At 37.8% G+C, this 11878-nt stretch overlaps 1 long non-coding RNA gene across 1 annotated transcript in view; it reads left to right on the top strand.

Moving 5' to 3' along the window:
- Nucleotides 1-9658, top strand: part of LOC120094655 (uncharacterized) — a 78436-nt gene extending 68778 nt beyond the window's left edge. Inside the window, exon 3 of the long non-coding RNA XR_005489074.2 lies at nucleotides 8199-9658. This is a non-coding gene — a long non-coding RNA (uncharacterized LOC120094655). The remainder of the gene's footprint in view (nucleotides 1-8198) is intronic.
- The last annotated feature ends 2220 nt before the right edge of the window (nucleotides 9659-11878 follow it).

Consider the following 11878-nt stretch of genomic DNA (forward strand, 5'->3'; position numbering starts at 1 on the left):
AAAGCTGAGTTTAAAATTCATCATTATTTAAGAGGATCACAATTAATACATCATTCTATGAAGGATGCCAGTTGATACACGCAGATTGCTGCATTTCAGAGGTCTTAAACAATTTGTTTATAAACAGATTCCATGAAATAAATGAACGCATGGACTACTTAGAAGGTTGCTGAGCTATAAAATGAGCAGCAGGCTTCTATTTCCTCCTGTCAGCCGATGAAAAATGAGTCTCTTTATAGATAATGTTGCAAGCATTAGCTTATACTTTTAAAGGGAAAACTGATTTGGTATCCTCAAAATATGCAATATTTTATTTATTTTGTGATATTCATTTAAAAACTACAATGTATTAATATAAGCTGATTCATTCTCAATTTGAAATTTATTTTCTGAGTCTACAATTCCTAGGGGTGTTCTAACTTCAATAAAATTGTAGTAGCTTTAACCTTATGCCTATATACGCATTCAGAAAAAGAACCTCAGGCCTGCATGATGCCTCTGTCGGTGAGAGTTGATCTCAATTTTCATGCATTCAACATTTAAATTTTATTTTAGAAGAACCATCCTTTTAGATTTTTACCAAATAGCAAATAGTATTGAATTTTTGAAAAGTAAAGACTCTTTCTTCTCGAGTTTCACATGGCCTATGAGTTGTATCGTGAGTATTCTGAGTTTATTTTTTTTACTAATGTCCACTTATCTGTGAGCACATACCATGTGTGTTATTTGTGACAGGATGATATTTTCAAGTTCCATCTTTTTGCCTGCGAATTTCATGAAGTTATTGCTTTTAATAGCTGAGTAGTACTCCACTGTGTTAATGTACCACATTTTCTGTATACATTCCTCTGTTAGGGGACATCTGGGTTCTTTCTAGCTTCTGGCCATTATAAATAAGGCTGCTATGAATGTAGTACGGCAGGTATATGTTGTTATATGTTGGAGCATCTTTTTTAGTATGTGCCCAGGTGTGGTATAGCTGAGTCCTGAGGTAGAACTGTTTCTCCTTTTCTGAGGAATTGCCAGACTGATTTCCAGAGTAGTTGTACTAGGTTACAATCCCAACAGCAATGGAGTACTGTTCCCATTTTTCCACATCCTCACCAGCATCTGCTGTCACCTATGCTTTTGATCATAGCCATGCTGACTGGTGTGATGCTACAGTACTATTCACTAGGGCGAAGAGAATAATCTCTGGGAAGTATAGGGAGAGAGGGATCCGAGAGGGAGAGAGGAAGGGGAGGGAAAGGGGGGGACCAGTTCAGATATGGGAAGAAGTGGGAGAGAAAAACAGAGGACTAGGAATTTGGAATTAGGTGTGTAGCAGTAGGTGAGGGGGAATTGGGAGTAGTTACTAGAAAGTTCCAGATGCCAGGGTCCCAAGGGATCCAATAGAGAGGACTTTAGCTCCCAACAAAGGGGAGATAGGATCAGTAGAGTCCATATCCAGTGGATAGGCGCGGCCCCCAGTGGAGAGGTGGGGCCACCCACTCACCTCAAAAATATTAACCCAGGCTTCCTCCTGTCAAAAGGAAATGCAGGGACAAATAGTGGAGCAGAAAATGAAGGAAAGGCCATCCAGAGACTGCCCTATTTGGGGATCCATCCCATAGGCAGACACCAAACCCAGTTACTATTGCAGATGCCAAGATGTGCTTACTGAGAGAAACCTGGTATAGCTGGCTCCTGAGAGGCTCTGTTAGAGCTGAACCAATACAGATGTGAATGTACACAGCTGAACATTAGACTGAGATCAGGGACCCCAGTGAGGAAGTTAGGGCAAGGACTATAGGAGCAGAAGGAGTTTGCACCCTCATAGGAAGAACAAAATCTTCAACCAACCAGACACCTCAGAGCTCCAGCTGGATATGTAACAGAGGACTGCCATATCTGGCGTGACTGGGAGGGGAGCTCCTTGGTCCTGTGGAAGTTTAATGACTCAGGATAGGGGAATGCTAGGCTGCTGAGGCAGGAGTGGATGGGCAGGTAGCGGAGCACCCTCATAGAGGCAGGAGGAGGGAGAACGGGATAGGGGGCTTGTGGAGGGGAGACTGGGATGATGGATAACATTTGAAATGTAAATAAATGAAATAACCAAAAAAAGAGTAAATTCTATTGAGACAAATTCAGTCTGTTAGCTGATTTTAAATCACTATTAAAGGGAACATCAAATAAGGCTTGATCCTCAAATTTAGGGTGAAATAAGCCTAAAATTCTGAGTTTTAACCAGTGATGTGATAATTTTTTATAGCAGGCTATTGAGGGGAAGGATGGAAAAAAGAACTGTGTTTTATGCTTGTTGACTTCTGCAGTGTAAAACAATTTAAATGTCAATTTCCAGTTATCTCTTTGCTGTATGTGAGCATAGCTGGGAAGAAATCTTCAGAATTCTCTCTTTTATAATTCCAAACAAGCAGTCCAAATCTCCTGCATTGAATAATTATAGTTATTTACAAAGGAAAAAATTAAACATATAAAACAGTTATAAGTTATTGAACATGATCAAAATTCATCTCAGCCTCTCCACTCTTTGTCCATTCCCATGTGTAATGGTCAGCTCCCAATAGAAAGAAACAAATTTTACATGGAATCTTCTGTAACAACACCTATCAAAAGCCTAGAAGAATTTTCTGCTAGGAAACATACATCCTTCTCACTGCCTTAAAAACTACAGAGAAGAGGGCAACAAAAACCAAGGAAGAAAATAACCAGCCAAGGAGACGACACCAGATATCAGGACTTAAAATTAGAATCTTTGCAAACACATGCCCACATAAATATACCTGCACAGCAGAATACAAACATAATCCACCACAGTCAGGAAAATGGGACCTGACTAAAGCAAACAAACCTATCAAAGTAGGCCTTGAAGATTACAAAATGGAAGGAACACAAGACAAGTACCCAAAAAATAGCCTATATGAATATAATAAAGATCCATAAAGAGGAACTGAATGGATTCTTTAATGAAGTCATATGCAAACACTGGAAAGAAATTAATAAATCCATTCAAGATAAAGAAGTGGAAATGGAATCTATAAAGAAAACCGAAGCTGAGGGAAATTTCTGGAAAGAAATTGAACAGGCAAAACTCACCAAAACACTGAAATGGAAGAAAGAATCTCAGGCATTAAATTTACAATAGAAAAAATGGGTAGTACTGTTAAGAAAAATGTTAAATATGAAATAACCCTGGCACATAACATTCAGGAAATGTGGGGTCCTATGAGAAAAAAAATCAATGAATAGTAGGAATAGAGGAAAAAGAAGAAATTCAGGTGAAAGGCACAGAAAACATTTAGAACAAATTTAGAGAAGAAATTTGTCTAAATGGACAAGTCATACAGACAAAAACAATACAGAGAAATGCTGGGGCCTCCTGCCACTGTGAATAATATATCTGTAACATTACACTTACAGAACATTTGTCCTGAACACAACTGAACATAGTTTCATTTCAGCATGCCACTGAACTTTCTCCAAAACTGATCACATATTTGGGTAAAATGTGTCTTGACAGATACAAGAAACTTAAAGTAACACCCTGTATCTCATCTGACAAACTGAGCAAACTGAGTACCAACAACACCGTCAAAAATAAAAAGTTTACAAACCCATGGGAACGGAACAACCCACTTTTGAACTAAAAAAAAAAAAATAGGTCAAGGGAGTTATGGAAAATTTCTAAAACTGAATGAAAATGAAAACACAACTTACCATAACTTCGAAGATGAAGGTGGTTCTAAGAAACAAAGTTCATAGCTCTAAATGCCTCAATGATAATTAATAAATAAATAATAAATAAATCTCATACTAGTACCTTAGATGCAAATCTAAATTATTGAAAAAGAAGAAATCACAACCTCAAGAAATAAGCAAACTCATGACTGAAATCAATAGAATGGAAACAAATAATTAATGAAACAAAAAGTTAGGGCTTTTAATGGGGGGAGGATGGGGAGGGGAACACCCATAAGGAAGGGGAGGGGGGAGGGGGATGTTTGCCCGGAAACCGGGAAAGGGAATAACACTTGAAATGTATATAAGAAATAATCAAGTTAATAAAAAAAAAAAAAGAAAAAAAAAGAAAGCAAAAAAAAAAAAGAGAGAAAATCAATAAGATAGAAAAACCCTATCCAAATTAACCAAATGAGATAAGACTAAAAATTTCAAAAAATTGAAAATGAAGAGGGGAACACAACAATAAACAATGAGGAAATCAGAAAATTATAAACGGATAAAGGGGCTTCCTGAGGAAGCAGATGGGACCAGATGCAGAGTCGAAAGTCCACATACTATGTGAAGAGAGCCTAAATCAACGTTCTCAGTGGAATTCTTCCCCTTAGATCTCAGGGTAACCCAGCCAAAAGGGAGCAGAAGGACTCTAGCAGTCAAAGCAGACAGAGGATACCAGGAGAACACAGCCCACTGTGCCAGCTAAGCAGGGCTCGTAAGGGCTCATAGAAACTCAAGCAGCAAACACGGGGTCTGTCCCACGACCTCAAAGTTTTATGATGTGGCTGTTAACTGGTTATTTTGTGAGACGTCTAATCACAGGAGCAGGTGTGTCTTACATATCATTGAGCCTCTTGTGTCCACTGTTTGGAATCCTTTTCCTCTTGTAGGTTGCCTTGCCTAGCTTCGTTGTGATGGATTTTGACTAGCATTACTATGTTTTGTTTCATTTGGTCATATTCACCATTTTACCCTTTGGAAGAATGTTCTTTTCTGATGGGAGATGAAGAAAAAGTGGATGGAACGGAGGTAGGGAGATGTTGGGAGACAATGGAGGGAGGACAAACTGTATTTGGTATGTATTGTTTGACATAATTTGAAATCTAACAACTTAAAAATCTCAAAGAACTGGATAATTTTCCCAATGCATACTATTATAAAAATTAAATTAAGAACTGATAAGCAAGCTAAACATAACTACAAACACTTGTGAGATCGAGGTAGTAATTAAAAGTCTCCCAATCAAAAATTTTCCTGAACAGATGGTATTAGTGCAGAAAATTACCAGGCTTTCATACAAAGTTAATTTTAGTAATCCTCAAATCCGAGTATTCCACAAAATCAAAACAGTAGGAACATTGTCCATTTTGTTTTATGAAGACAAAGTTTCTGTAATGCTCATGTAATGACACAATGGAGATAACAAAATCTAATTTCTCTTATGAACATATATGCCAAAAATATTTTGCAATTTAATTCAAGATAACAACCAAAATACCATCTACCATGATTTAGTGAGCCTCATCCAAGATGATGCGGGGTTAGTTCAACATAGGTAAGATGATAAGTGTAAACTACCACATTAATACATGGAAAGGCCAACAAAATAACGCATATGGTCACCTCATTAGATACAGAAAAGATCTGTGACAAAATCCAACATCTCTTTTTGATAAAAATCCTCAAGACATTAGGAATACAATGGAATAACTCAACATAATAAAAAAAACTTTACAGCAAGACCATAGCCAGCGTCAACCTAAATCAAGAGAAACTCAAAGCCATTTCACTAAAATAAGGAACAGGGCAAGGTTGTCCACACTCCTTATACAAATTCAAAAGAAACCTTAGCTAGATCAATATGACACCTGAAAGAGAACAAAAGGATACATATTGGAAAAGAAGAAGTCAAAAATTCTTATTTACAGAATATATACATAATATATGTATACATATATATATCATTTACATCTGAGTATACATATAAATATACATAAACCCAGACATTTAAAGTAAAATTTTCAGTTTCATATGGAAACCCAACTGAACTAACCTAGCTAAAACATTCTGAATAAAAGAATTTCCGGTGGTACTACCATCCAGTATTTCAATTTGTCCTAGAGTGAAACAGTATAAAATCCAGTGTGTTATACACAGAGACACATTGCCACACAAAACTGACACATTGATGAACGTAATTAAATTCAAAACCTAGACATGTGTCCACACATCTGTGGATGCCATATATTTTAATAAAGATGCCAGAAATGTAAACTGTAAAAAATACAGTATCTTCAATGAATTGTTCTGATCAAAGGGTGCATGTAGAAGATTGCAAATAGATTTATATTTAGCAACCTCCAAATACCAGATCCAAATGTATCAAAGTGCTCAACATGAAACAAGACATAACGAATCTCTTAGAAGTGAAAATATGGATACACTCATTGGTACTGAAAAAATTTTGTGAACAGAATACCATTGTTCTAGGCACTAAGCATATAATTAATAAATCAGACTTCATTAAACTGAAAAGATTCTGTGTGATAAGAGACTGTGCTATTTAAATGAAGTGACAAAATTGATTGGCATTTTCAGTTCTTTAGCCTAATATATATGCAAGAGAATATAAATATAGAAAATAGGATACATATCTAAACAGAATCCTTAGAAGGCATAGAAAAATGCACAGAAGTGTTCAACATTCATATTCACCAGTATTTATCAAGTGAATAAAAATCAAAATTATTTTTGAAATATATCATATACTAATCACAATGCCCAAGAATCAGAAAAAATGTGACAGCTCATTGTGATGAGTATTTGGAGTTAGGATTAGCACACTTATGTGTCTGATCATTTATACAGCCATAATGGAAATTAATGTGTTCATCTCTTAGTAAGATGGGAATCAAAATAACTCAAAATCCACATATACCACTTGAGTATATACCCATAGGATGATTCATCTTACCACATTGAGACTGACTCAACCTTGTTCATTGCTGCTTTATTAATAAAAGCATGAAATTTGTAAAAATCTATATGTCCCTTGTCAGATGGATGAACAAATAAAATATGAAAAAATACAGAGTGAGAAATTCCTCATCCATTAAACTATGAAATAATTTTCTGGTGAATGTATGAACCTAGAAAAAGAAATCATTCTGAGTAAGGTAACCCAGGCACAGGAAGACAAATGTAATATATATTTGATAATATGTGTATATTTTCTGTTAGTAATAATCAAGCTATGGGCCATAGAACCACAGAGGTTAGTTAGTAAGGGACTAGGCATGATGTGGGAAAGGAAGGTCTCCTAAGAAAGACATAGAACAGATAAGTATGGATAAATAAAGAAAACTGGAACCAGGGGATCATGTGGAAAGAGGCAGGGAAGTGGAGATGAAGACGGGAAGATGGGAAGAGATAGGTACAATTAAGCACACTTTGATATACGAAAACATAATGCATTCAACGCTTCTTAAAATATACACATATATGAGAGAAATCTAAATGAAATCACAAAGAATGTGGAGACAGATCCCAAATGTCTATAATTTGTCATCAAATGAAACTTTCAGTCTCAGGATTTGCTTAAATCTCTTTGAGTTTTTGGCTAATGAGGACCTATAGTGCCTAGCATATTGCATGACTATAGGTTACTCTCCATACATTAAAAGCAAGACCTTATGAATGCTTCACTCCTTCTTTAAAAGGGGAACAAGAATACCCTTGGCAGGGAAGACAGAGGCAAAGATTAAAACAGACACAGAAGGAATACCCATTCAGAGCCTGCCCCACATGTGGCCCATACATATACAGCCACCCAATTAGACAAGATGGATGAAGCAAAGAAGTGCAGACCAACAGGAGCCGGATGTAGATCGCTCCTGAGAGACACAGCCAGAATACAGCAAACACAGAGGCGAATGCCAGCAGCAAACCACTGAACTGAGAATAGGACCCCCGTTGAAGGAATCAGAGAAAGAACTGGAAGATCTTGAAGGGGCTCGAGACCCCATATGTACAACAATGCTAAGCAACCAGAGCTTCCAGGGACTAAGCCACTACCTAAAGACTATACATGGACTGACCCTGGACTCTGACCTTATAGGTAGCAATGAATATCCTAGTAAGAGCACCAGTGGAAGGAGAAGCCCTGGGTCCTGCTAAGATTGAACCCCCAGTGAACTAGACTGGTGGGGGGAGGGCGGCAATGGGGGGAAGGTTGGGAGGGGATCACCCATAAGGAAGGGGAGGGGGGAGGAGGATGTTTGCCCGGATACCGGGAAAGGGAATAACACTCGAAATGTATATAAGAAATACTCAAGTTAATAAAAAAAAAAAAAAAAAAGCAAGACCACATTGTCGAAGACAATGAACCTAAGTATTTGAAAATGAAAAAATTGAGCAGGTACCTAAATGCCTTTACTGACTCTTCTAACTTTCCTTCATACCAGGATAAACATGGAAAGCTGCCAAAGAAGAAATATAGGCAACAACCAAGCCAGCAAGCCTTTGATCTATAATAATGTCTTGCCAGGAAGAAGATATCAAGGGCTGCTAGTGTAACTGTGACATAATGCTTTTTGGAGTAACCAACCAATATCTAATATGACCTGAAGCCACTTATAAAGTCTATAAATAACATTGCTTGTGTGACCAAGAACCCGAAAGGAGATAGCCTAGGAAACTGGACATAAAACCAATATTTACTTGCCAGAATGAGGAGGAAGAAAAGGAGGAAGAGGAGAAGGAAGAGGAGCAGCAGCAGGAAAAAGAGGAGGGCGAAGATGAGAAACAGAAGTAAGAAAATGACTTCGAATGGCATTCTGCTATAACATGAAATTATTACCTTGCTATCAGAGTAGCTTTCTCTAGCAGAAGTTGGGAACAAGAACATAGACCCACATGTAGATGGAGAGAGTGAGAGACCTTCAAATACTCAGGTCAAAATAGGATGTCTTCATCACATTCCTTTATTAGGCTTTAGGAAATTCTGCAGTCAAGCAAGTGAAGAGAGTGATAGCCAGATGGTTGGAGGAACCCAACAAAACAAGGTGCTCTATGTCAACAAGTTCTATGTACACAGGGAATCAGAAGATGATGTACAATGCACAGGCTTGCACCAGATGGAATCCTAGAGCTGAAACAACAAGTAGACATACGCACCCCTCCCTCACACAGAAACTATCTCTAATTGATAACCACTGGCAAATAAAAACTAGTTTTCTCCAAAGGAGTCTCTCTAGGAAAGTCAATTACTCTTAAGAGTAGGACTCATCCCCAGCAGTGGATGGAAAATAGAAAACAAACTGAAAGGCATACTGGGAAGTTCCTTATATCATAATTACTTTCCTGTCAGAGTTTTTCTTTGTAATTATGCAGGGCCTTTGTATGTCTATTATAATTTCTAGTTTGGTGACCTATGGGATTCCTAAGTGTACAAATGAGTGTTCTTTTACTTCGTGTGTGTGTGTGTGTGTGTGTTTCTTGTACTACTCCAATGTGTCAGTTTTTAATTTTTTTAATTACATCACCCCTTCCTAAAAGGGGGAAAATATCCATAGAGGGCGATATGGAAGCAAAGGTTAGAGGAGCAAATGAAGGAATGGCCATTCAGAGCCTGCCCCACACATATACATACAGCCACCAAAACTAGATAAGATTGATGAAGCTAAAAAGTGCATGCTGAAAGGGACAGGATATAGATCTCTCCTGAGAGACACATCCAGAGCATGTCCAATACAGAGGTCAGTGATAGCAGCAAACCACTGAACTGAGAAGAGGACCCCGTTTGGGGGAATTAGAGGAAGGATTGAAAGAGCTGAAGGGGCTTGTAAACCCTTAAGAACAACAATGGCAACCAACCAAAGCTTCCAGGGATTAAACCACTACCAAAAGACTAGACAAGGACTGATCCAGGGCTCCAATTGCATATGTAGCAGAGAATAGCCTTGTTGGGGCACCAGTGAAAGTAGAAACCCTTGGTCCTGCCAAGGTTGGACCCCCAGTGCAGGGGAATGTCGGAGGGGGACAGTAAGGAAGGTGGATGGGGGAAATACCCCTATGGGGGAGGGGGTGGGGATACAGGTTTATGGACAGGAAACCAGGAAAGGGAATACCATTTGAAATGTAGGAAAAGAAATATATCTAATAAAAATTTTTTAAAATATAGAAAAAAGTAGAACACAAATTATAGATCACTTAAGTGAATACTTGATTAGTGCATACTGGTATATAGTAGAGAATACAAGCTCCCAGACTCCATATTAACCCCATTATAATTATTTACTTGTATAGGATCCAAAAACTCAAGTGACTGTTGTTCCTTTATTTCTTTACTAGACTGCCATGACAAGTCTATACCTTAAGACTTCACATGAAAAGGCTGAAATTATTTGTTCTTCCTAGCAAAGTCACTCATGTCTCACCATGTTCTCTTAGAATATTCAATGTTGAATTGTAAATTCTATAGTCATCATTTTTGATAACCAGGAACTCTTCTAGATGAGCGTTTTAAGGTTGCTTCAGTAAAGATAATCGACAGAACCATTCTGACAGTTATTGCAAACATCTGGGTGAGTAGGAGGGCTGTCTCCAGGACCAAATCTGCTATAGTTTGAGCATAGCTAGCTAGCATTTGACCTTAAATGAATGACAGAAACCAAAATGTCCAGCCAAATCAACATCATCCCACACAGAAAATAAAGTTCTTTAACTTTTAAACTTTATTGTAATTTAACAGGCATCAAGAGATAATGACTTTAACGTACATTTAGGGTTTTTTCCTGATTTGATTATTATTTGATTCCATTTTAATTATTCCTTTTAAAGTGGGTATGATTTAGATGGACTGAATGTGTATCTTTAGATGATCATTTGCTTTCTAATGCTGAATTTTTTTCTAGTACACACATGTGTTGGGGATTGTTTCTAATGCTTTGTCTTAATTCTGCTCCCAAGATCACATGGGAATCTGCATGTCCAGATGCTGAGGGTCCCTCTCCCTAATTGGACTTTGATTAATCAATAAAGAGCCAATGGCCAATGGCTGGCAGAATGAAAGAGGTGGGACTTTTAGGATTTCTGGGCAAGAAATGCAGAGGAGAGAAGGAAGAGAGTTGACATGAAGCAAAAGCAAGAATTCAGATTTAAGGCAACCAATAGATTGGGAAAAGATCTTTGCCAATCCTACATCTGATAGAGGGCTAATATTCAATATATACAAAGAACGCAAGAAGTTAGACTCCAGAGAGCCAAATAACCCTATTAAAATGGTGTACAAGGGGCTGGGGATTTAGCTCAGTGGTAGAGCGCTTGCCTAGGAAGCGCAAGGCCCTGGGTTCGGTCCCCAGCTCCGAAAAAAAAGAACCAAAAAAAAAAAATGGTGTACAGAGCTAAACAAAAAAATTTTCAACAGAGGAATATAGAATGGCTGCGAAGCACCTAAACAAATGTTTAAGCTCCTTACACTACTTCACACCAGTCAGAATGACCAAGATAAAAAATAACTCAGGCAACAACAAATGCTGGTGAGGATGTGGAGAAAGAGGAACACTCCTCCATTGTTGGTGGGTTTACAAACGGGTATGACTCTGGAAATTAGTCTTGCAGTTCCTCAAAAAATTGGACATTCCACTAACTGAAGACCCAGCTAAACCACTCCTGGGCATATAGTCAAAAGATGCTCCAACATATAATAAGGACACATGATCCACTATGTTCATAGCAGCCTTATTTATAGTAGTCAAAAGCTGGAAAGAACTCAGATGTCCTTCTGAAGAAGAATGGATATAGAAAATGTGGTACATTTACACAACGGAGTACTACTCAGCTATTAGAAACAATGACTTCATGAAGTTCTTAGACAAATTGATTGCACTAGAAATTATCATTCTGAATGAGGCAACCCAGTCATAAAAGAACACACATGGTATGCACTCACTGATAAGTGGATATTTACCCAAATGCTCGAATTACCCAAGATACAATTTACAGACCACATGAAGCCTTAGAAGAAGGAAGACCAAAAGTGTGAGCACTTCAGTCCTTCTTAAAAGGGGGAATAAAATACTCTCAGGAGGATATATGAGACAAAGTATGGACCAGAGACTGAAGGAAAGGCTATCCAGAGCCT

Source organism: Rattus norvegicus, chromosome 9 (assembly GCF_036323735.1).
Source record: "Rattus norvegicus strain BN/NHsdMcwi chromosome 9, GRCr8, whole genome shotgun sequence".
Classification (NCBI taxonomy): Eukaryota; Metazoa; Chordata; class Mammalia; order Rodentia; family Muridae; genus Rattus; species Rattus norvegicus.